We start from the raw sequence: 25,395 nt of genomic DNA, 5'->3' as shown, positions 1-25,395 counted from the left end.
AAGTCAATCATATGCCTAATATAAGACAGTGGTGTAAAACACAAGATGAGAATAGACTATAAAAACATTTAGAAAAGACTCGTCATTTAATGCATTTGGCAAACATTGTTCAACGAACTCCTCTGTCTTTTTTTAATAAGGGGACTTAGACCAACTTCTGCATTTTTTTAACTTTATTTCATCTGGAATAACGTGGAAATTCCAATTTTCAATTAAAAAAAAATGCTGTCAAATGTGCTTTGGATGAAACATTTAAATTATGGTTTTGGATGAATGATAATTTCATGTTTTACCTTTCGTGAAAGTTTTACAGATACAAAATTATAAATTAAACATTTCTACGGTTTTTCAACAAATTCTACAATGATTATTTGTAAGTGAGCAGAGAATTTGATATACGTTTAGTGAAACAAACGATTAAGTAAAAATGAAATAATTTAGCCAGATCGTGTGATCCGCAGATACAAATATGCGTAAATTTTTACCATGTTTCACGAAAAATCAAGAAGAAAGAAGTTTTCCGCCATGTTATTGAATATTTTCAGAACGATATTGGTATTGACTCAAATCAACTTTTCAACCATTATGATATAAACCACTTTAAAATGCACTGAACTTAATCTTAAAGCTTCACCAATAAAACTTATTTCAACTCAGACATAATATTGTAGAATTGATAGCAACATGACTGAAAATTGCTATTGGGTAATCAGGCAAAAATGAGGTATTTTAGCAGGATTTTTAATACAAGTAATATACGAATATTATTCCATATTGATAGAACTTAAGTACACTGTGTCTAAACTACCCCGGACAAAAATGTTTGGACGCAATAGTATATAATATCCGGTACGGTGACGGACCATCCGCAGACAGAGAAATGGTAGGATTTCTGTTTATTAATTTGTTATTTTTTATGATATTGAAGAAAATAAATACACATATAACTAATTTCAATTGTGAGATAAAATTAATAACAACCGTTCTGGATTAACGTAGAAAAATTAAATAAGGCATGTCAAAATGATGAAATGAGTGACCTTTGGGTCGAATTTGTTTAATTTCTCGTTAAATTGTGCATATTGTATGGAAAGAAAGGTAAGGCAAGAAAGATATTAAGATGGAAATTGCAATACTCGTCACTTTGTGCTTCTCAATGTTTGTTTTTATGTGCATGGAACGAAATAAATAGGTCATGTCAAAATGGATGGATACGGATTTGTCTTGGTATGAGGCCCGGTTTAGTTTTATTTTAAAACCACATATTTATGAAAAGTAACGTTAACACGATTCAGAACATTGTCCGTCGAAAAAAATTCAATATAGATGTTATTGAAATACAAGCATGTCATGTTGAGATTTATTTTAAAATAACACCTTAGATAAGAATGCCGGATTTTGATTGGTTGTTAGCCAGGGTATTATTCGCATATTCTAACATTTTTTCCTCATTTCAAACAAATTTGCCTCAAATTCCCCTCTCTGCCGTGGTATTTGCCATTTTGGATATTCCTTTTTTTACCCTCGCGAGCCTGTTCCCGCCTAATTTATTAGGAACCTTTCTCACTTTATCTCGACAACATGGTTATGCACTATTGAATGAGTTAAACTGAAAACTGTCAGAGATATACATATAAAGAGGGGAAAAACATGTGTATACAAAGGAACGATTGTGGGACCAAATTTCCCTCGCCTAGAGGCTTGGGAATTTTAACCGTTCCTTGACTGGTATTTTTCGCAAATACCCCGCAGTAACATCATATTTCTGTTCAAAAGGAACATTTTAGAAATAAGGACACATTTTTTTAATGCTATACGTATACCTTTTTTCTGTTTCTACTTCTACCATGTAAGAAACAAGATTCAAAATTTGAATGTATATGGTTACATGTTGCACTCATCTGATTTAACCATGCATTACATTAAATCTTTTATAACATCATGATTTTTGTTTGTTTACTATACTATAGCATATAATACTGTAAAATTAAATAAGAAGATGTTGTATGATTGTGTCACCATATCAATTAATCAAAAGAGTAGAGCTAGCATACTTTATTATACTATATGCTATGTTTACCACGTATTATATGGTAATTTTTATAAATTTCCTGTTACAAAACTTTGAATTTTTCGTAAAACTAAGGATTTTCTTATCCAAGGAATAGATTACCTTAGCCGTATTTGGCACAACTTAATGGAATTTTGGTTCCTCAATGCTCGTCAACTTTGTACTTGTTTGGCTTTATAACTATTTTGTCACGAGCGTCACTGATGAGTCTTATGTAGACGAAACGCGCGTCTGGCGTATTAAATTATAATCCTATTACCTTTGATAACTATTTACTCATTCATTCATTTATTCATTCATTGACGGACAGTCATAAAAGGACTTTAGGTTATACTAGTATTCTGCACGAATTAATGGTACATGCAACCCCGCAAATTTTTCTGGTACTGTGTATACTGTTTTTTTGCAGTTTTTCACACTTGAGCAGACTCATTTCAAGTTCCAAGGAAACTTCAAAGTTAAGATTTGAAATAAATGGTTTGCAGCATATTGTCGTCACAATATCTACTTCTTATTTAGAATAACCTATTTTGTAGTTAGAATCTCTGTAAAATTTGCCATTTTACATGAGAGTTAAATGAATATAAAAAACAAAAGTTTCATAAAAACATAGGGCAACAATTGCCTGTAGCTGAAATGAACATGGCCGTTTTCGAAGATAATGTCATTGTCATTGTTATAATGATTTGAATGTAATTAAATCGTGATATAAGTCATGTCTGGTGTTAAGAGAACATCTTCTTTAATATACGTGTCTTTAATGTCATAGAAAGACGTCCAAAAAGTATGTAATTAATGTACTGTGCTGTTGTTTTCCAAATAATTATAACATCGGTAACATACTTTGCCTTAATTTACATATTTTAAATTTACATTTATAGGTGATTCAATGAACGATTGGGATAACAATCCAATGAATGGTATGATGTTTTCTACTCGTGACAAGGATAACGACTTAAAACCAAAGCTGTCGTGTTCTGATTCCAAAAATAGTGGTTGGTGGCATGCCAAATGTACTAATGCCAACATCAACGGTGTGTTCAAAGACAACCTTAATTGGAAATCGTAGCGCAAAGACGGCATAACAAAGACAAGAATGATGATTGAACCAAGAAATTAAAAACATACGAAAAATGTTTGATAGATGAAACCTTTATAATACAAACATTTTTTTGATTTTTTTTATATCAATGTATTAATCTTGACATCCGTAAGAAAATGGTATACTAAATTCAGTTTAATTATCAAAAACCAAGATAGAAATATTGGATTGAAAGCGAAGGCAGTTATCTTGGTTTCACATGCAGCGAAAATGATATGACCATAATAAATATTTTGTACATTACTCAACGCTATAATGGGAATAATAACTACTTCAGATTCATATAAGCATAAAAATATTATAGAAAAGTATTGCTATTACGAGTTAGAGAAATGCGAACGCCTTGTTTCATGTCAGATACGATTGCTCTGTTATGTATTTTACACCTCCAGGCAATAATATCAACGATATTTTTCTTACTTAATAAACTTGTCACATTCCATTGCATGCTTTCTTTCATCGATGATGAAGTGCAATTGGCTCCTTTGTTTATTGTGAACATTAACTGTGATACGTTATTTCGGTATGCGCTTGCTTACATTGACATCTTGAATTTCAATCAACATAATATATTTTTTTTAAAACATTATATGTTCGGAATGAGAGCACCAACTACCAACTTACGATTACCGAGTAAAACAGAAGGTAATATTAATAAAAACTCATATTTCCACAGGATTGGCTCCAATATATTCTTATTATTTGTTTTAACTGGCATGCCTTTTGAAATAATTTTTCAGAAATGTTTTTTTCTTTTCAACTTCATAAAACATGTACAACCAAAAAAATTAAAAAAAAAGGCCTACATTTTGTTTCATCTTCGTTTTATGGCATATTTAGATCTTTGAATTTGAATTTTACCATTTTTGTTTTGTAAGCTGGTTGAAAAAAAACTTTTTTCTGGATGCCAAAGGATGCCTTACTAAGTTTCGCCTATTCAACATCGATTATGTCAATTCTGCTTTATATAGTTTGTATGTTGACTAAGATTTGTATTTGCCTATAAATTTATATGACTTTGATGGTATTTTTTGTAATTTCCCCTTCCATACCCAAACCGAGTCAATTAAAAAGGTGACAACAAAAAAGTTAGAAGATACCGTGTTAGACCAGCGGTGAAATCATAAAAAAGTAATTTAATGCACCCATAGAACACACGGCTAAATCATATATCCTTGGAAAGAAAAAATCGTAAACTTTTGGATTAATGATGCCATAATCCTCAGAAGTGGTCAATTTTGGATAAAGAGGGTCAAAGGTTAACAATTATATATTTCCAAATGTTGTCTTCTTAACTGTAAATTTGGTGTTTATTTCAGAACTTGTAAACATATTGTTAAGTCGATATTTGATTCAGCATTTATGAAACTTGAAGGAGATATCAAATTTAAAAAATTACGTTTTTATGCATTAAAATTGACGTTTTTATTAGTTAAGAATTTTGTTCAATTATGACTCAATTTTGTTTCCATACAAGGATAGCCTTGAACTTTAATTATACAAATTAATATAAAAATGTACCTTTTAATAGACTTGTCAGTATTTAAAATTTAAACGGGAAGTAAAGGAGGGGAAAAACTTAATTTTATTGAATTTAGTCCCATTGGCTTTTTAGTCAGTATTTGACATTTTCATTTCAGACTAAATGTATCTATGACATTTCTGTTTTTACATAAACATGTGTTCGTATAAAATTTTTCAAAATATATATAAGTATCCTGTCAACGTTTCTTGGCGTTATTTGACGTTCGTAATGTGCCAAGTATCATATCGTATAGAACGAAAATACTGTGTGTGTGTGATAACTTACATAAATTTATTAACAACATAAAAAAATAGACAATAACTGGATGCAAAGTAAGTTTTTAAATTCATTCGAATGTTTAAGATGTAAATAGCTCAGATAATCAATCATCATCATCATCATCATCATCATCATCATCATCATCATCATCATCATCATCATCATCATCATCATCATCATCATCATCAACATCTGTCAAGTGTGTATTGATATAATGACACAGGTGATTTAAATTGACAAATTTCAGTGCAAGACAAACTATCTTCAAAACGCACAAATCTTACTGCACACTGATAACCCGTTGCACATGCACACCAAACCTTGAAGGAAGTCGGATGACATTTGACATTCAATCAAGAACGGTTCAAGAGCAAAATTTCATGCTTTCCAACCAAAATTTTAGGAGCGACCCAAGAACCGATTTAGCTTCATGCGCATTCACCAGATTTTTTCAATAGAGATCTCAACACGCGTGGTTAAAATGATGCTTCTCAAGGTGGAAGTTGGGCCTAGTTAGAGCATTTAAAGGTTGCAAATTTCACACATAGCCTGTTTAGATTTTTATGGCAACGTTAAGACTTTTTCTTGGCATCATACATGTACCACATTGCTATCAACCTGACGTCGAATGAATCATTTATATCTTATGGTTATATATAGAATAAGTCATTGAATTGAACGGGGATAAGTCATTGAATTGATCTGATATAACTCATTGAATTGATAGGGTGTTTCTTTCAATACCTTTAGTAAGGATTTGTTGCCTAAATTAAACAGAGATGATATAGTGTCGCATCCTGTAACAACATGTGCAGTTGGAAGGAACGAACATAAAACTGAATTCATTGACTCTCAATACTTAGGAATGTAAGGCCGACAATACTTAAGGCTAGACACTATTCCTGTGTGAAACTACAATGCAGACATACGAATCATTTAAGAGAAAGCTTTAGTGGCATCATCAATAGTAACAACATTAACAGTACCAATTTTACTGCACCAGATGCGAATTTCGACAACAAAATTATTCAGTGATGATCGAGATCAAAATTTTGAAAATCCAAAACTTATTAAAGAAAAATGAAGAGCTTATAAACCAAAAAAAGACAAATGGTATATCCAAAGCCATGGAAGGAATCAGAGCTTAGCATGAAGGAGATATTGTCCTTAATTTAATATGATGTCAAACCTTTTGAAACAAAAAATTAAAAAAAACACATTATACGTTTATTTTTCATTCCACTACCGAAGTACTGGCTACCGGGTCGTTGATACCCTCGGGAGTAACAGTCCACCAGCAGAAGTATCGACCAGTTATAATATTAACATTACATGTGCCTATTTTACTGCACCAGATGCGATATATATGGAACTGCTGTATACTATGTTAGATTTACCCTTGCTTTGTTGTAGGTGTATAATACTTGAATCGCTGTAATAATTCTACAACCTATATGGCGTTGTCAGTTTATTTTCGATTTATGAGTTTTTATGTCCCTCGGGTATCTGGAGTCTCTCTTTTATCAATTTATAACAGTCTTTTGAAAAGCTTGTTTTTTTGAAACAGAGGAGAGAACATCATAAAGGAAAGCGTCATGAATTTTAAACGGATGTTAATTCTCTTTTTACCCTATCTATGTTTATAACGGATTTGAATAGGTGTGACTTCAGAAGTACAGGGCTAAAGTAGGTAAAGACAACTGATTGGTACATGTATAAAAGTATAACAAAATTACGGAACTCTTTGTAAATTCAAATTGGAGAAGTGTACATGACATTTGACAAAAACGTCAGCAAAAAAATCCGAGTCACGCTAAAGAGTCATATGAAAACAGAGCGTAATAGCACAAAAACAAATAAAAGGAAAACTGTGAATTAATAAAAAGTTCACAACTTCAGGACCTATTATCTATCGCTCGGGACCATCTTGTATTATTTGTGAAGTATACATCAAGGTAATAAAATAAAGATATATAGTACCAAACAAAATCACCGACATTTAACGTTTTATACAGATCAGACAGGAATCCGACTAAAAAAGTTATTTACGTCAATATATGGTCTTCAACATCATAAATACCATACAAGTGTTAAAACAATATGTCATATTGTTAAGCTTGTACAAAACGAGGTTTGATATCTTTTAATGCTATAATCCCTTCTGTTATTCCTTTGAAACATACACTCATTCCAATAAAAAATTTAAAAACAACTTATAGAAGATATCAGACTTGTAGTTCGTCTTTCTACAAAAGACAGGGACGCCCAAATAAAAAAATGTTAAAAGGCCAAACAAATACAGTTCGAAGAGGTGGAGCATTGAGAACAAAACATACCGAAAGGTTTTTCAAATACAGCTAATATAGTCTATTTCTGGTGTCGAAAGTCCTAAGTATTTCGAACAATTCTCAGTTTTGTAAACAGTTGATTTACTAATATTACAATATCAATGATAATTCGTGTCAACACAGAAATACTGACTACTTACAACGCAGTGTTCAATTAAGTTTGACAATACTAATTGCAATATTCTAACATAGTATAATCTTTTTTTTTAATTTGAATGTCTGTTTCATAAGCGTAAGTCATAACTATGCAATGCATCACTGTTCCATAGTAAAATGAAATTGCCTTCTTAATTGAAGTTTTGATGTATCATACTAGTCAATAGCTTAAAATATTGCACATCAAAAGTACCTATGAAATATTTACCGTGTTTACTGAATTGTTACGCAATAAGTGTTATTGTGCCGATTTGAAGATAATCAGATATTTGATTGTCAATAAAACTAATCTAGAAATCATTAATATTTTAGTATACGTTACACTCATTTCAATACACTGCACTAAAAGTAGTCGATAATGCTCCAGGGATTAGGACGAGTGTACTGGTACACTAATTAAAGCATGCCTTTTACGACATTATTCAAAACGATCCATAACGAGTCCTGAATTATTAGCAGCGGCTTCATACGCTTTCTAACAAATGAAATATTTTGTTCGAGGCAAACAAAATAATACCTTCATACAAGATATAGTACATAATGTTCACAATGAATTAGAATCTCGTTACGTTGTGTCATTTCAGTTCGAGGGTGTTTGCACAACAGATAATCGGTAGATGAAGGCAACTAGTAGTCGTCAATGAGCAAATACCATACCGTATATTAATCAATAAAATGTCCCGACATGTCAAAAATAGAATAATTTAAATGAAAAACCTCGTTGGCTTAGTTGATGTACAGGACTGTACCATGTTATAACCACAAAACACATATGATAAACAACGACTAACAACAACCACCATATAACAGGCTCCTGACCTTGGATAGCATAGAATTCGGCGGGTTTCAACATGTTCACGAGCGATCAACCTTTCCTGTAAATGGAAGGGGATTTAACAACAACAAATTAAAAACAAATGGTAAAATCAGTTAACAGAAATGACTCATCAGATCGATATAAAGGACACAACGAATATATCTACAAAGTTCCAATCTAAAAGTACTCTCTATTAAAATGCCATAAACATTAGTTTCTTTTTTTTTCAACGATGAAGTTTAGGAATATGTCTTAGTATATACGCACTTAATATTGATCTAATAGATAACAGTCCAAAGACAGTAAAAAAAAACCTACTCAGAGCAAGTAAAAAATATGATATAGAAAAATACCGAACTTCATAGAAAATTCAAAACTGAAAATGGCAAAATTGAAAACTTCAACACATCAAACGAATGGAAATATTTCTTAATGGTACAGGCATTTTCTCATGTAGAACAAAAGGTGGATTAAACTTTGTTTTAAAGCTATACCTCTCACTTCAATGAAAGCTACACTGGTTCAACTTTGTAAGTCCGGAACAACTTTCTGAATTTTCTTTCCTCTGCACACTTAAACAAAAAATATACAAACACCAATTCATACATGTTTTGCGTCCAAAGCGATTTTTCCAAAGCAAAATATTTGAAAGCCGAGGGTGTATAAATATGTTTAAATGATACCTTAAAATAATCGACCGAAAGTCAATTTATTTTAGGGACCTGAGTGTCTTAATAATTTAAGAAATGTATGTCATAAATCATGTCAGTATCAAAGCAGTGACTTACTACTGAGCTGATGATACCCTCGGGAACTCATAGTCCAGCAGCTATTGTATTTAACCAGTACTTTAAAAAATGAAAAAAAAATAAGGAACAACGACAGAAATCGAAACTACCAAATTTAATTAAGATTGAAAGATCAGGAAAAATAGCTAACGCTTTGTACCCTTCTTCTTAATTTTCGTAGATTTGTAATACCAAATGTACGTTTTTACGGTAAACGCAAAAGGTGTCTACACTTAATAAAGGTTTTTCATTGGTTATCGTATATTTTTCATGGGACTGAAAAATGTAATTTACTCCAAGTATTTTCTAAATGTATTGATGATCTGTCATACATTAATTTCATGAAATAAGAGTTAAAAGCTCGACCAATTGAAATCATACGACTTTCTTATATCAAGTTTCAAGCTCCATTGAAAAATAAATACATTTCCAAAATGTTTATGTGATGTTATTGAAATTATTATTTCAATTATTTATGACAGAAATCAATAGACCAATATATCATACAATAAAGCAATCACTTTGTTACATCGTCATAGACTCATCATATTTGTTAGGTTATTGTGCGAAGACGCTATACAGTAAAACTACAAAACCATATTCTCAAATGGTAGCGGATTATCAATGAATGCTATGTTTTATATAAGAACAGCAGTTGTGTTTGCACTTTTTGCACAATATGTTGAAAGTTTTGGTATTAAAACACAGAAGTTTAACACCAACACAAACATAAGAATAGTTCAAAATGGAGCATCAGTTCATACAGTGGAAGCAAAATCCCGAATCCAGTGTGCCATGTTGTGCACAAGTGATAGTACTTGCTGCTCAAGTACCTATGACCAAATCTTAGAACACTGTTCCTTATTTTTGGCTTGCTGCCCTATGAAGGAACCCTCTACAGGATCACATACAAGTACAAAGACTCCAAAACTAGGTAGGATTGTTACAAAATAAAAATTATCTATTATTATAAGACTATTTTAATATATCGGTTCTGTTTTCATACCTTCGCACGTAAAGGGATTATATAGTGATGCAAATGTCCGACCGTTTGTCCCCTCGTTAGTCACAAGTGTGATGTCAAGATAAGAATAAACTCATCATAGATACCAGGATAAGAATTAAATTTTGAAGTAAACTATGGACAAAACTTGTTTTAATCTTAAAATCTCATGGACCAAGATATCAAGTCAAGTTATATATTGAATGAGTTAAAAGGAAGAACGACAGAATTCGACACAACATTAGTTCTACCGTCAACCTTACAAATTGGTTGACGATACGATTTGTCAGTGTCTTAACACACTAGCAACATTTTTGCGTGGTCTTAGATCTTAGGATTCTATTATAGTCGCCTGATCTGTACATTTACCGATTATGACATTTTGACTGATTGTGAATTTGCATGCATTGGAGAAGACGCTTATCCTGTCACAAATCTAGTCTCCTTCTTTCGGAGTACTACGATTCTCCAAGTTACTTTGTTTGATATCTTGATTTGTCTGTTCTTAATCAATTTACGGGATTTTAACACCGGTTTTCTACTGTCGCATTAATTTAGTTGTATCTTTTTTGTCCCACACTTAGTGTTAATTGACAATTTTCTGTTAAATGTGCCAATTAGGACATGTTAATGATATCACAAATTACCTTTATGTTATATAGTACACAAGCTAAAATAATGTAGATAAACAATAAAATAAAAGTTATCTTATAGATATACAATATTTGTTTAATTTGTTTGGTCATTCTCCAAAAATAAAAGTATGCATTCCTTTTCGTGGTTCTTAATTTTATTTTGTCCTTTGTTATGTGATTTTAAATACGCATCTGATGATCATACTGAATTCAGTGTGGGTTAATTTTGTTGTATTACTTAAATGATAATCGTTTAAAATTAAATGTCTTTGCTTTTGTAGGTAGGTGTGTTTACGTGTTTGATGTATACCTGTTTTGTATTATTTTTGTTCCTATCCAAGTTCGAATGATTCCATACTATATATTAGGGTCATGATATGAAGGTCTTCATTTTTTTCTATCTATTATTTATAATTTAGCACACACTTATTCCTTACTGTACCAAGTCAGGAATATGACAGTTGTTATCCATTCGTTTGATCTGTTTGAGTTTTTGATTTTGCCATTTGATTAGGGACTTTCCTTTTAGAATTTTCCTCGGAGTTTAGTATTTTTGTGATTTTACCTTTTCTCTATTCTATAGACCCCATTTATACTACCATGTGTATAATTTCAAATTTGTTTATATCCATCACTAAATAAAACTGCTCTCTCACTTGAATATAATACAATTATATAAGTAAAATTCAAACACAAAGCTATCATTTTTCCTTTGAAACCCTATAGCCAGATTGAATTGGGACCTATATATTTTGTATCTACAAATTTCATGTATTTAATATAAGCGACAGTTTATAGAAATAAAAAAAAGTAAAATAACAAAAATACCGAACTCAAAGAGAAATTCAAAACGGAATGTCCTTTATAAAATGGCAAATTCAAAAGCTCAAACACATCTAACGAACGGAAAACAAGTGTCATATTCATGACTCGGTACCGGTCAGCTTGAGATTTTAATATTTCCTCGATATTGACACCGTTAAACGACTAGAATATGACAAATGTAAATATTTCAATTTTCCAATTGTCAATTTCAAAATTATCAGCATTAACATAGCGTCTGCTCACGTCAACAAGAATTTTTTATATCTCAGTTAATACGTTGCGCTCGTGTATGTTCAATCTAAACGGACTTCCTGAGCAGGTTGTGCTCCTTACATAAAACTTCGGACTAGTGGACGAAAAAACAACTGTCCATATTAGTAACAGTCGTTGTACGACAGTTTTAGTCTGTGGAAGACTGAAAATGACTTTCAAATCAAATGATAAGAAATGTAAGGGTTGTGACAGTTGCCTTATGTTGTTGTAACAGCTTATTCATGCCTATCCCAACACTTTTAGGGGTTGTGAAAAACAAAAATTATTATCCACAGTCATTTGAGGACTGTGCAGTTGTTTACGGCGTTGTCACAGTCAAATACTATTTGTTACAGTCTTGTTGTTGTGGCAGTTGTATAGTGTGTATCCCAACCTTTTGATAGTTGGGACAGTTAAAATTTGTTTGTGTCAACTTTTCAGACGTTGGTGCTGTCAAATACATTATATTATTATCATCTATTGTGGGTTTTATTTTTATTATTATTTATTTCTTTTTTGCGATCGTTGTTGATCATTTTGTCGTTTCCCGTTTATTGCCGCGTCATTGTCCGTTCATTTTCGACTTGTGCGTTTGACTATCCTTTAGGTATCTTTATCTAATATTCCGTTTATTCAGAATTGTACATAACTTGCTTCATCATATGAAAAGTCTCCGTTTAAAAAAGAGGTTAAGAATTATTGCAGAAGATGCTAATAATGCTAATGAATTCATTTTAATTCATATTTGAAATTGTTTTGATAAATTATGCAGAAGTGTAGGATTACGAACTAACGACGGTGTACCTGAAGTAAATTTAAAGAATATGACTACCTATTCTATACAGCACAATAACTGCTTTTATTTGAAGTGCTATCCATGAGGGATATTTGTCGATGATAATTAATCAAATCTGTCAAATTTGATCAAAAACGGAACAAATTTTCACCGTTAACGGTTCATCCTCTTTATTGTTTTGTTGCATTCCTGTCGGCAGACCGACCGTGGTCGTCAAACAACATTTTACAAAAGGAAGCTACAATTGTTTAGTTAGACCACAATATAAGCTGACTTGAAATTGCATTCGGTGAGTAGAAATGAACAATATTTTAAAGCAAATCTATCATCATTATCATCATCATTCATCCAATATTTTGAAGGAAAAAATGTCCAAATTCTTTCTACAGTACAGGTAAGAATCGACATGATGTTATCCTATATGATCTTTCGCCGCAATTCTGCACAGTAGCATGTTCCAAGGCAGTTAGGATTAAAGATTGTAAAAAGTTTATGCATCATTGAAATTCAGGTAAATCCCCATTTTCCCTCCCCCTTTTTAATCCATTTTTTTTCTATGCTGAAAACCCCAAGTCAAACACTCTCTTAGTGATCTTATGCACATTCCTTTTTTCATCTTGCCCTTGACAAATCTCTTATTAGATGAAAATGAAAATAGGAAAATCATCAATATTGGCAGAATGATAGAAAATTTTACAGGCCTGATAGTCATTTTACATGCCTGGGCTGAAAAGCCTGTGCCCATCTGTGTAGACTGTATGTGTGGATCTAGCTGACATGGCAAATTCTGACCTGTTATCCTTGGGAGGATGTTGATGTGTGACAAAACATGACATTTCATTTATTAAAGGACCTGTGACTTGTGCAAATGTTCATATTGAACAAAAAATCAGATCAGTTTAGAACAAAATTGATTGTTTAAAGTCACCTATTGCTAGTGAAATTCTCATGTTAATCATGTGTCTTCATAAATCTGACTAAACTTTTCAATCCCCTATCCACTTCACAACCATCACCCCAAGGGTGACAAGGGAATAGAAAAAGGTCACTCTTGATCTTGTCGTCTAATTGTTAAACCCTTTTCAAGTAGGGCATTGGTTTGGTTGTGCAGGATGGCCTTTCATAGGACCTATACATATTGTATGGTAATGTATTGTTCACTGTCTTGTCCTATATTGACATGAAATATTTGTCACTGGATTTTGTTTAACCAAAAATTAACCACATGTACATATGCATATATTGTGTTGCTAACACCGGTTTCTAAGTATTTCCCTGGTTTACTTAATTACCTTTTGGATGATGTATAATAATGTCTTGCATTTTGAAGAACACTTAAAGTAATCATGGTAATGTAAAATAGAATTTGAGAAAATTCATGTTGAATTTGACTACAAAGTAAATATTCATATATTTTGCTGTTTAAATTCTTATCTATAGGTGATTTATTTAACAAGAATGCATTATTAGTATATTTGTTTTCAAATAATTTCTGAGTCATGGACAACAAAACAGATCAATTAAATGAATATATTTAATAATATAAAGCATTGAAAATGAGTATTTCTATAATGGTTCAAAATAATATTAATTAACAAAATAAAACAATATTATTAATTTAATTTTCCGGAAACAATGCACAAAGTCATAACAGTTGTCCTTTTAAAAAGGTTATTTAACAAAATGTGGTCATTGTTTCATTATGTATTTAATGCGTCTTATTGAACAAAAGGTTGTGAAGGTTGCATCTTTTCTCAAAATGAATTATAGCAATGAATAAATATCTATAAATAATGTATCATGCTTATTGCTAGGTGGTTTACAGTTAACAAGAAATACAAAAACTATTTAAGAAGCAAAGTGAGCTTCCTAACTGTATTCTTTTTAGATTTAGCATAGAATATAAAATCACTAAATAAGAATGTGTGTACTATATAAACATGCTAGAATTTATGTATAAAAACCAAAATGCATAGATATTTTCATGTGAAAACATGTAGATAGGAAGACAATATCTTTAAGAATTTAGACCCTCAAAAAAGGTTTTATTCTTCTTGTTGTATGGGACTTATAAATGCAATTGTATGAGTCCTAAAACTTTGTTATCAAGCAAATTAGGATTGGTAGTTTTTTTCCTAGTAAATACAGTTATTGTAATAGGAGCCTCTAGCCTTTGTTAGTCTTGTTTTATTTTTAATTTTAGTTTCTTGTGTACAATTTGGAGTTTAGTATGGCGTTCATTATCACTGAACTAGTATATATATTTGTTTAGGGACCAGCTGAAGGACGCCTCCGGGTGCGGGAATTTCTCGCTGCATTGAAGACCTGTTAGTGACCTTCTGCTGTTGTCTGTTCTATGGTCGGGTTGTTGTCTCTTTTACACATTCCCCATTTCCATTCTCAATTTTATTGACTACCCATGAGGGTATCTCACTGTCCGTCACTATTGTTGAGTGTCAAACGTCTGCTTGCTATACTTAAAGTCTGAATGTACATGTTTATAAATAAAGTCTAAATTACTGTTCAAAGTGGAACTGGCATTTTATACTGGTCAATCAAATTAAACAATACATGTACTTCAAAGTATCATTTTATTATCTCGCCTGCGAAAAAAATTAAAGTATGTAAGAAATAGGTATTACAATCTGGTTGTGGCGACAGTGTAAACTATTCGTATAAAGCTTTACATTTTAGAAGCTAAAAGACCTGGATGCTTGTTATCTTGTATTCAGATAGTAAATATGTTGATATGAAGTTTCTGTCTGTCATATATCTATATATATTTGGTACATGGGTATCTTGCAAGGTCTACATGTCTGTCAGGTAGGGTTCACCCGACCTTGACTTCATTTCAAGATTCAGTGATTTAGGTTATTTAGTTAGTAGTTACATTGTCAAGTCCGTTTCTCAGATACTTTAAGCACTAGATCAACTATTTTTTGGTGTGGAATGATAATAAGGTGTATATGTCTGACTTGCAGGTTTCATCCGACCTTGGCTTCAATGTCATGGTTCATTGAACAATGTTAAGTTTTTGGGGTTTGGTCTACATTGTATATCCCAATGTTTCTCAGATGCTATAAGCTATAAGATCACAATTTTTGAGATATGGAATGATCATAAGGTGTACATGTTTGATTGGATGGTTTCATCTGACCGTGACCTCATTTTCATGGTTCATTGCACAATATTTTCTTTTCATGGTTTGGATGTTTAGTCTATTTCTCCGATACATTTGTACTATAAACCACTACATTCATTAAATTTGGGTTATGGAATGATTGTAAGCTGTAAATCATCTGTCTGGCATTGTTAATTTGACTTTGACTTCATTTTAATGGATCATTGATAATTTCATGAATTTTAAGTGTATGTGATACTTGCAATTGTTATGATTGTAGTAAAACTTTCATATTACAGACTTTCAATGTTCATAAATTCAATTATACATGTAGGTAAATCAGACGTGACATTTCAGCGTTTTCACTCTTGTTTATATCAAAAGTCAGACAACTATTAACAATGATTATTAACATTCAGTTGATATTATTATAGTTTTGTATAATGTAAAATAACTGGAATAAGGAGATGTGGTATGAATTTCGATGACACAACCATCAAATTCAACAAACAAACAAAAGCCACTATAATCATTCAAAAAGAAGCCTCTATCAGGGTTTTGCAACCCACCATATAAGAATGAAAGTAAAATATTTATAAAAAAATGATTGAAAACTAAAGAATTATGCATACCAACATGTTTAGAGGTCACCAGTACTTAATACCAGTTGGCGACAAAATTTAATAAAAATTTTGTCAGTTAAGGATATAGAACAATAATTTCTTGATTATCATATATGATGTCTCCTATTGTTATAGGCCCATTTATAACAACTGTATTATGGTTTACCAAAATCCGTTATATGTGATCCAATATTTACAAGCTTCTGATCTCGGGCATGTTTTTCTACAGAATCATTTTATTTGCTTTTGAATAAATGCCTTCAAAATATCCCAATATATTTTTGCTACCCTTTTATTATACACAATTTGCATTACAAGGGCGTGTTTGTATTATGTACTATAGGGTGAGCTGTTTGTTTTATCTTTAATTTTATTTGAAAGCATATTTTGGGGTTTTAATTTGCTATGATTCGAAAACTTTTAGCAAAAGAAAAAATATAACAAGAAATAAAAAAAGAAAATGATATAAATAGTGGTTTCAAGACGGAGGATGAGAATTGGAATTTTCTTTTTGTGGCTGTACAATTAGAGTTTGACTCTCTTGCTTATCAATGGTGAATACACAATGTTATAACTATTGTTGTACATTATTAATATATCATGGTGTGAAAAGCTTATGAAATACAAATATGCAGCTGGCTAAAACATGATATTAAAACGGGTGATGTGAGTAACCTGCTATGATGAGATATCAACACAAAAACAACAACAATTTAATTTAGAGGTCAACATATACATGACATAGCTTTCAACAAAAACAAAAACAGTCATGAAAATTCTAACTAGTAGATTTTTTTTATAAGATCATGATAAATCAAATGATGTGGTACTTGTTTGCAATTAAGACAATTTTTCACCCGATACCCAACATGCCCAAATGCATAGAAGTTAGCAACTCAACTGGCAAATTTGATGAGGTCAGAATATTTTTTCCAACATATAGGCGGCAAGATTATATATTTTTACTCAGACCAGGGCCAGAATACTTATTTTCAGTCCATCCTTATAATAACACAAAAACTACTCACAAGGTAAAAATGTTCCTTTTCTAACTACAGGTTGAATAATGTATCAATATCAGACAGGCGTTTATGTGAATTTATAAATGGTTTGAGTCACCGTCAGTATGACATGTATTATATCAACTGAAACGAAAAAATCACAAAAAGTCATCTTGAGGTCAGCATGTAGAATTCAACAAGACCAGAGTCTAATGAATTAATACAACGAGCAGTAAACCGTTGTGTGAATAAATAAAAGATGATTTAATCTCCGAGTCTTCTTGTTTACAAAAGTTTAACGTTCACTAACGAGAGTTATTGGGTCGGCCTTAAAAAAACAGTATGTCCATCCACCTATAAATATATTTTTACAAATTATACATCATAAATTGGTTGAGAAAAATCCGGTGAAAATATAAATTAACTCGAGGCATAATATGTTTGCCTCAATAATGCCATCTGAAGTGCTTTATACATTAAGACTATTGAACTTCAAATAGACCACTCGGTACATTAAACAGTACAAAGTCGAGTCAATATTAAACTTTAACTAAACTTTTCAAAAATAAAGTAAGGTAATATTAAAACAAATTGAATTGAAATAGATTTTAGAATATTTTTGTTTTCAATAGCTGCAAAGCGTGCGTTAAAAGTTACCATAGCTTTGATTCATTTTTTTTTATATATATATTAAAACTGGTTTATACCACAATATTTATCATGTTTATAATTTTGTTACAAAAAAAAAATGTGGTCTCAAATAAAAGCTAAAAAACAATCAAATGATTTCTATTAGTGTCCATGCCGTATGAAATAAGCCCTCGGGAATAAGTAGTTTAAAACGGGGATGACAGGTATGTATATTCCCGCTGGGTTTATAATATATTGACCGTTATTATGATGTGATTCGTAAAACTACGGGCATTGGAGATAGCCTTAAATGCATGAATGATTTCACACCTTTGACTTAATTAAAAAGTTGTTGTTTCGATAATTTTGAAAAGGGTTAACTGTTACCGTTGAAGATATTGGAAAAATCTGTTTTCAATTTATCTTATAGGTGAGGTGTTTTTTCATATGAAGTATTTAATGCGTATAAGACAGCCCCATGTGAAATTGCTGGTTCAGAATTTTTTTCAAAGATATGTGAGGCAAGGTATTTTTAAATAAGTTGATAAGTTAAACAAATAACCAAATTAGTTGCGAATACCAAAATATTCAGTGACAAATATTTCAATATCCTATTTCTTTTACATCAGTTATTATTTAAATCAATGTTTTAAATGGGTGCGACAATGCTGTCTATTTTGTTACAACTTTATTAATACGCAAAGTGAAATTGTTTTACAAATGATTTAACCTATCCCGAACTGTCAGAAATTTTGTATCCGTGACTTTTAATAGTCTTAATGACTTGATCAATGTTTGGAAGTTGCGAAACTTAAATGTAGCTATGACTATATAATGGCTGTACCAAACATATTTTAACTGTAACAACCTTTTCGGCGTTTAAACAGTTCATTTATGACTCTTTCAAGGTTTTTTGCTTTGGGATCGTTATGAAATAACTGTTACAACCTTCAAATGGTTCCAGCAGTCGTATTATAACTGTGACAACCTTTTCGTCGTTAAAACAGTTTGTTTATGACTGTTGCAACGTTTTTCGAGTTGGGACAGTTGTAAATCAACTATTACAACTTTAAAATAATTGTATCAGTCCTATAATGACTGTGACAACTATTTTTAGCGTTGTTGCAATCGATTTATGTATAAGACAAACACTGTTAAAGTTGGAACAGTTAAAAAATAACTGCAACAGTGAAATTGTACAACTGTTACAACTTTGACAAATATTATCAGTCGTAAAATAACTGTTACTTGTATGGACAGTTGTTTTTTCTTTCAATAGTGGAGAAACGCATGAATTTGACGCTACAATGGTTTGATGTCAACATAATAAATAAGTTGATCGATACGATAGGTCTATGTATCAAATCACTAGAGACATGTGTTCGCAGTCTTAGAACATATATACCTGAATAGTTTTTTAATTTACATTTTTAGAGGATTCCTATAGAGGGTGTTGTATTTTTAGCATGTGAATTATAGGATTTAAACATCTGTTAACTACAGGTGCCTTAATTTATGAAAATAATACAAAAAAAAATATTGTTGGATTCTGTGTAACATAAAGGATAACGTTTTGCCTATTGTTTGACAAGGAATAATATAAGACTATTTATTATTCTTTTTTTATTTTGATATCCCATTTGATTTGGGATATTGTTTATTCATCTATGGTTACTCAATTTATTTTAACCTCCATTTAAAATAATTAATTTAATATGATCCTGTCCCTTGTAGTTGCTTACAAATTCTACAAACATGTACACAATTTAATTATATTCGTGACATTTTGTGCACTTTATCTAATATTGTGAAATTTAATTAATGTACCAAGTATACTGCACAAAATGCAGTTTTTGACATAATGTGTCTTCACTAATGCTCAAAGTCAGAATATTAGGACAATAAGACACATGTTACGTTGATTAGCTTAAATCCCCCCCCCCCCCCCCCCCAAAAAAAAAGGACCAAACGTAAACGAAATCGTTCCATTAAAACAAAATTGATGTTAACAAGTCCATTAAATGTTGCCTACATTATGAGCACTGATACGTATAAATTTGATGTGTATTATCATAATAATTTGATTTCAACTATTGCATCATAATACTACAAGTATATAGTAATTTCCTTTTCACCAGCTATGGTCTTTTCTCCTACACCAACCGACTGTAGCGAATTTCCTCCTGGAACATGTACTGGGGTACATACTATCCAGCCAGAAAACGGTCCAACCATAACTGTGTTTTGTGACATGGACACTGATGGTAGAGGGTGGACGGTAAGTTAGATTTTTCTGTCAATAAAAAAAAAAATATTATAAAAAAAGGCACCAGTAGTATACAGCTGTTCAGTAGTCATCAATCGATTTAACTGAAACAAATCCGGGTCACAACCAAAACCGAGGGAAACACATCAACTATAAGAGGAAAACAACGGAACAACATAAATACTGAACTGCTACAAAAACAAACGCCAACATACAGAGAACCGGACTATTTGATAACAACTGCCATATTCCTGGCTTGGTACAGGACATTTTAAGAAAAAAGGTGGGTTGAACCAGGTTGTATGGCTAGCCAAACCTTCCGATTATATGGCAATATAACTGTATTAATTTTTTTCACTGAAGTGTAGTTATAGAAAAAAAAATGCACTTACTCTATATCTAATAATAAAACATTGTTAATTCAATTAATTTCATTTTTTTAGAAAATGTCATTCTTAAAGATATCGTTAAAACAAGTGTATCAAAATTATTAACTGCGAAAATTAGAAATTGAAAATTGATTTTTTTTTTTAAATAGTAGCACAAACTCTACAAAAAAATTGAAAAAAAGATTGTTTGCAAATATAATAATTGTTTATTTAAAATTTATTCTGAAGTATACTATTATTTTCATGACGTTGGGTCTTAAAATCTTCGTTTATATTCAAAATACTTTGTATCTGTAGACAATTCAAAGACGATTTGATGGAAATGTTGATTTCTATAGAGATTGGGAGGATTACAAAACTGGATTTGGGGATATAGCAGGAGAACATTGGCTTGGTAAGATATTTTAATTAGAATTTTGTTTTTATTACCGGTTTGTAGTAACACGACGGGTTAGCATGTAAAGCAGGATCTGCTTACCCTTTCGGAGCACCTGAGATCACCCCAAGTTTTTGGTAGGGTTCGTGTTACTCAGTCTTCAGTTTTCTATGTTGTGTTTTGTGTACTTTTGTACGACTGTTTGTCTTTTTCTTTTGGCGTTGTCAGTTTATTTCGACTTATGAGTTTGCATGTTCCTTTGGTATCTTTCCCCTCTCTTGTCTAATTAACAACAGACGGAAATTAAATAAACATTTTCCAACAACAGCAGTTTACATACAAGCTAATTTGACCTTATGCATGCTAATAGAATAACCTAACTATTTGATTATATTCAAGCATATTTATAAAAATATTAGTTTCAAACTTGATTCGGTTGGCATGTGAAAACCGTAACTTACATTTTACTATATGTTTAAGCATATTTGTAATAGTCTAAGATCCAAAAACTTAAATTGTTTGTTACATCAAACGTGTGATAGCCATCAATACGAATGGCTTGTGACTCTGGTGTCACGTTCATCGAACGTGTGATAGCCATCAATACGAATGGCTTGTGACGACTCTGTTGTATCGTTCATCTAACGTGTGATAGCCATCAAAACGTATGCCTTGTGATTCTGTTAGTGTTCATCGAACGTTTGATAGCCATCAACACGTATGGCTGAGATCTCGAAATACTACCTTGAAACTTTATGCTTTTATGATGGACAATAACATGAACAATTCAAAGGGCGAACTTTATAAACACCGAGAACAGTGTTGCCCATAACAATCACGATATTTTAAAAAGTGTTTGTCAGTGGTTTTCCTTACTACAATCTACTACAATCTACGTTGGTGTTATTCTTTTTGTGTTGATTGCAGGTGTTTGATACTAAATCAATTACTTTTCTAGTACTTAATCTTGGTAAATCTTGGTAGAAAATATTACATCGTGTTTATACAATTTATTTGTTGGAGACGATTTTTAACGTTTAAATGTCTGTTTGTTTGTTTTCTTGTTTGAGAAGGAATGAAAGGTTGCTCGCCGATTTCTTGATATTCAAAAAATCTATTTCATTGTACACAAATATCTATGAATTTTCAAGGTTTAAAGCAGTATATCGACAGAATATGTACCGCTAATTATCTTTTAATTATTATTTATTTCAAAAGGAAATGACAATCTTCATTATATTCTTCGACAACAACAAAATTACCAAGTCCGATTTGATCTTGAAGATGTCAATAAGACTACAGCTTATGCTGTGTACGATGGAATATGTGTGGGGAGTGAGAGCACTAACTACCAGCTTACAATTACAAGTTACAGTGGAACAGCAGGTAATCATAATTTAAACTTATAATTACACAGGACTAAGTCCCCTTGTACAGTTGTTATTTAAATATAACCTGAAAATTGATATTGAAAGCTGTAATGGTAAATCTAGGACCGTTAAGAAATGGAATGTGAATTATCTATAAGTTTACCTTTAATTACCTGTAAAATGAATTGCAAAAACTTTATAAAACGTTGTGCGTAAATTTAATGATTTGTATGCGCAAATGTAGGGGGAATGCGTGCGTACGTAATGTACCGATCGTTGATAATTATTTGGGGACCTATTGTGTGGAGATGTGAAAATGAAGTGTTAATTCTCAATTGTCTGCTAAAAAAAGGATCAACCTGAAGAAAAAACAAGTGTTATTGGTTTTTGTTCTGTGGATTGGATATCAAGAACCTAGATGCACGAGTTATAATCGAAAATCTAAACTGTTTCTTGATTTTTGTGAGTCGAGTTTTTTAAGACCGAGTAAATAATCATTTGAAGTAAAAGTATATTTGTATGCCTGGCCAAATATAAAATCAGCATTACCAATTCAGCAATTGTTATTTTGGAAAACAAAATTTAGCCCTTGAAAAATGCCACCTATGGACCCCTCAAAGAATTCTGTTCTTAACGTGCAGAGGGCGTGGCAGTATCTACACGAGACAGTGGATTTCACGTCATAATTTAGACCAGACGTGGCTGGAATTTATACATCCCACATAGCCAAACGGATGCCTTTCTTTGATAACCGTTTTACTGCCGTTCGGAAAAACAGGAATTACCATTTTTCTTTAACCTAGTCAACTGTTTGGGTTTGCACGTGCATTGTGTTTACACTAATAATTTAATGGACCCGTTTGAACTTTTACCTGCAGACATCAAAGACAATGAAATTTAAAAAATTGTTAGCCATCTGTCACTCTTAGCTCTGTTCATACTTTTTGACCTTATAAAAATTAATCAAAGATGAAATTTTTTGAAAGTAAATGTTGGTGACACTCCCCTGTAAAATAAATGGGTCCGGTCTTGTCAATGATAACAGTACGTAATTCGACCGGATTTAACATGCTTGCAAGTCAATCATATGCCTAGTACAAGACAGTGGTGTAAAACAGAAGATGAGAATAGACTATAAAACATTTAGAAAAGACTCGTCATCTAAGGCAAACATTTTTCAACGAGCTCCTCTGTCCGTTTTTTGAATAGGGGAACTGAGACCAACTTCTGCATTTTTTTTTTAACTTTATTTCACCTTGAATAACGTGGAAATTCCAATTTCAATTAAAAAAAAGCTGTGAAATGTTCTTTGAATGAAACAGTTCAATTATGGTTTTGGATGACTGATAATTTCATGGTTTACCTTTTGTGAAAGTGTACAGATAAAAAGTTACAATTAAACATTTCTACGTTTTTTTCAACAAAATATACAATGATTATTTGTACGTTAGCAGAGAATTTGATATAAATTTAGTGAAACAAACGATTAAGGAAAAAGAAAATAATTTAGCATGATCGTTTGATCCACAGATACAAATTTGCGTAAATTTTTACCATGTTTCACGATAAATCAAGAAAAGAAGTTTTCCGCCATGTTATTGAATATTTTCAGAACGATATTGATATTGACTCAAATCTACTTTTCAACCATTATGATATAAACAATTTTAAAATGCACTGAACTTAATCTTCAAGCTTTTCCGATAAAACTCATTTCAACTCAGACATAATATTGTAGAATTGATAGCAACATGACTGAACATTGCTATTGGGTAATTAGGCAAAAATGACGTATTTTAGCAGGCTTTTTAATACAAGTAGTATACGAATATTATTCCATATTGATAAAACTTAAGTACACTGTGTCTAAACTACCCCGGATAAAAATGTTCGGACTCAATAGTATATAATATCCGGTACGGTGAGGGACCATCGGCAGACAGATAAATGGTAGGATTTCTATTTATTTATTTGTTATTTTTATGATATTGAAGAAAATAAATAAACATATAACTAATTTCAATTATGAGATAAAATATTTTCTACAACCGTTCTGAATTAACGGAGAAAAAAGTAAAAAGGCATGTCAAAATGATGAATTAAATGACCTTTGGATCGAATTTGTTTAATTTCTCGTTAAATTGTGCATATTGTATGGAAAGAAAGGTAAGGCAAGAAAGATATTAAGATGGAAATTGCAAAATTTCGTCACTTCGTGCTTCTCAATGTTTGTATTTATGTGCATGGAACGAAATAAATGGGTCATGTCAAAATGGAAGGACCCGGATTTGTCTTTGCATAAGGCCCGGTTTGCTTTTTTTTAAAACAACAAATTTACGAAAAGCAACGTTAACACGATTCAGAATAGTGTCCGTCAAAAGAAATTCAATATAGATGTTATTGGAAAACAAGCCTGTCGTGTTATGATTTATTTTAAAAGGAAAATTTTAGAAAGAAGGACACATTTTTTGAATGCTATACGTATACCTTTTTCTGTTTCTACGTATACCATGTAAGAAACAAGATTCAAAATGTGAATGTACATGGTTCCTTGTTGCACTCATCTGATTTAAGCATGCATTTCATTAAATCTATTATAACATCATGATTTTTGTTTGTTTACTATACTTTAGCACATAATACTGTAAAATTAAATAAGAAGATGTGGTATGATTGTGTCACCATATCAATTAATTAAAAGAGTAGAGCTAGCATACTTTATTATACTATATGCTATGTTTAAAATATTAACTCATTCATTCATTTATTCATTCATTGACGGACAGTCATAAAAAGACTTTAGGTTATACTTGTATTCTACACGATTTAATGGTACATGCAACCCCGCAAATGTTTCTGGTACTGTGTATACTGTGTTACAGTTTTTCACACTTGAGCAGACACATTTCAAGTTCAAAGGAAACTTTAAGCTAACATTTGAAATAAATGGTTTGCAGCATATTATCGTCACAATATCTACTTCTTTTTTAGAACAACCTACTTTGTAGTTAGAATCTCTGTA

At 31.5% G+C, this 25,395-nt stretch overlaps 1 protein-coding gene and 1 long non-coding RNA gene across 3 annotated transcripts in view; both read left to right on the top strand.

Annotated features, from left to right (window-relative positions):
- Window positions 1–22,251, top strand: part of LOC127723018 (uncharacterized) — a 103,040-nt gene extending 80,789 nt beyond the window's left edge. The window contains exons 1-4 of one of the 2 annotated variants that reach the window (XR_007991797.1): window positions 9,658–10,020; window positions 20,111–20,250; window positions 20,925–21,021; window positions 22,222–22,251. This is a non-coding gene — a long non-coding RNA (uncharacterized LOC127723018). Of the gene's footprint in view, window positions 1–9,657; window positions 10,021–20,110; window positions 20,251–20,924; window positions 21,022–22,221 lie in introns of those variants that run through there. The other variant, XR_007991798.1, reaches the window with a different exon arrangement.
- LOC127723840 (ficolin-2-like) overlaps window positions 1–25,395 on the top strand; it is a 174,928-nt gene that overhangs the window by 129,151 nt on the left and 20,382 nt on the right. The window lies entirely within an intron of this gene.

Source organism: Mytilus californianus, unplaced genomic scaffold (genome assembly GCF_021869535.1).
Source record: "Mytilus californianus isolate M0D057914Y unplaced genomic scaffold, xbMytCali1.0.p SCAF_13, whole genome shotgun sequence".
In the NCBI taxonomy this organism is placed as follows: Eukaryota; Metazoa; Mollusca; class Bivalvia; order Mytilida; family Mytilidae; genus Mytilus; species Mytilus californianus.
Note: the sequence above shows the minus strand (reverse complement) of the source record. Positions and strands in the feature narration are given on the sequence as shown.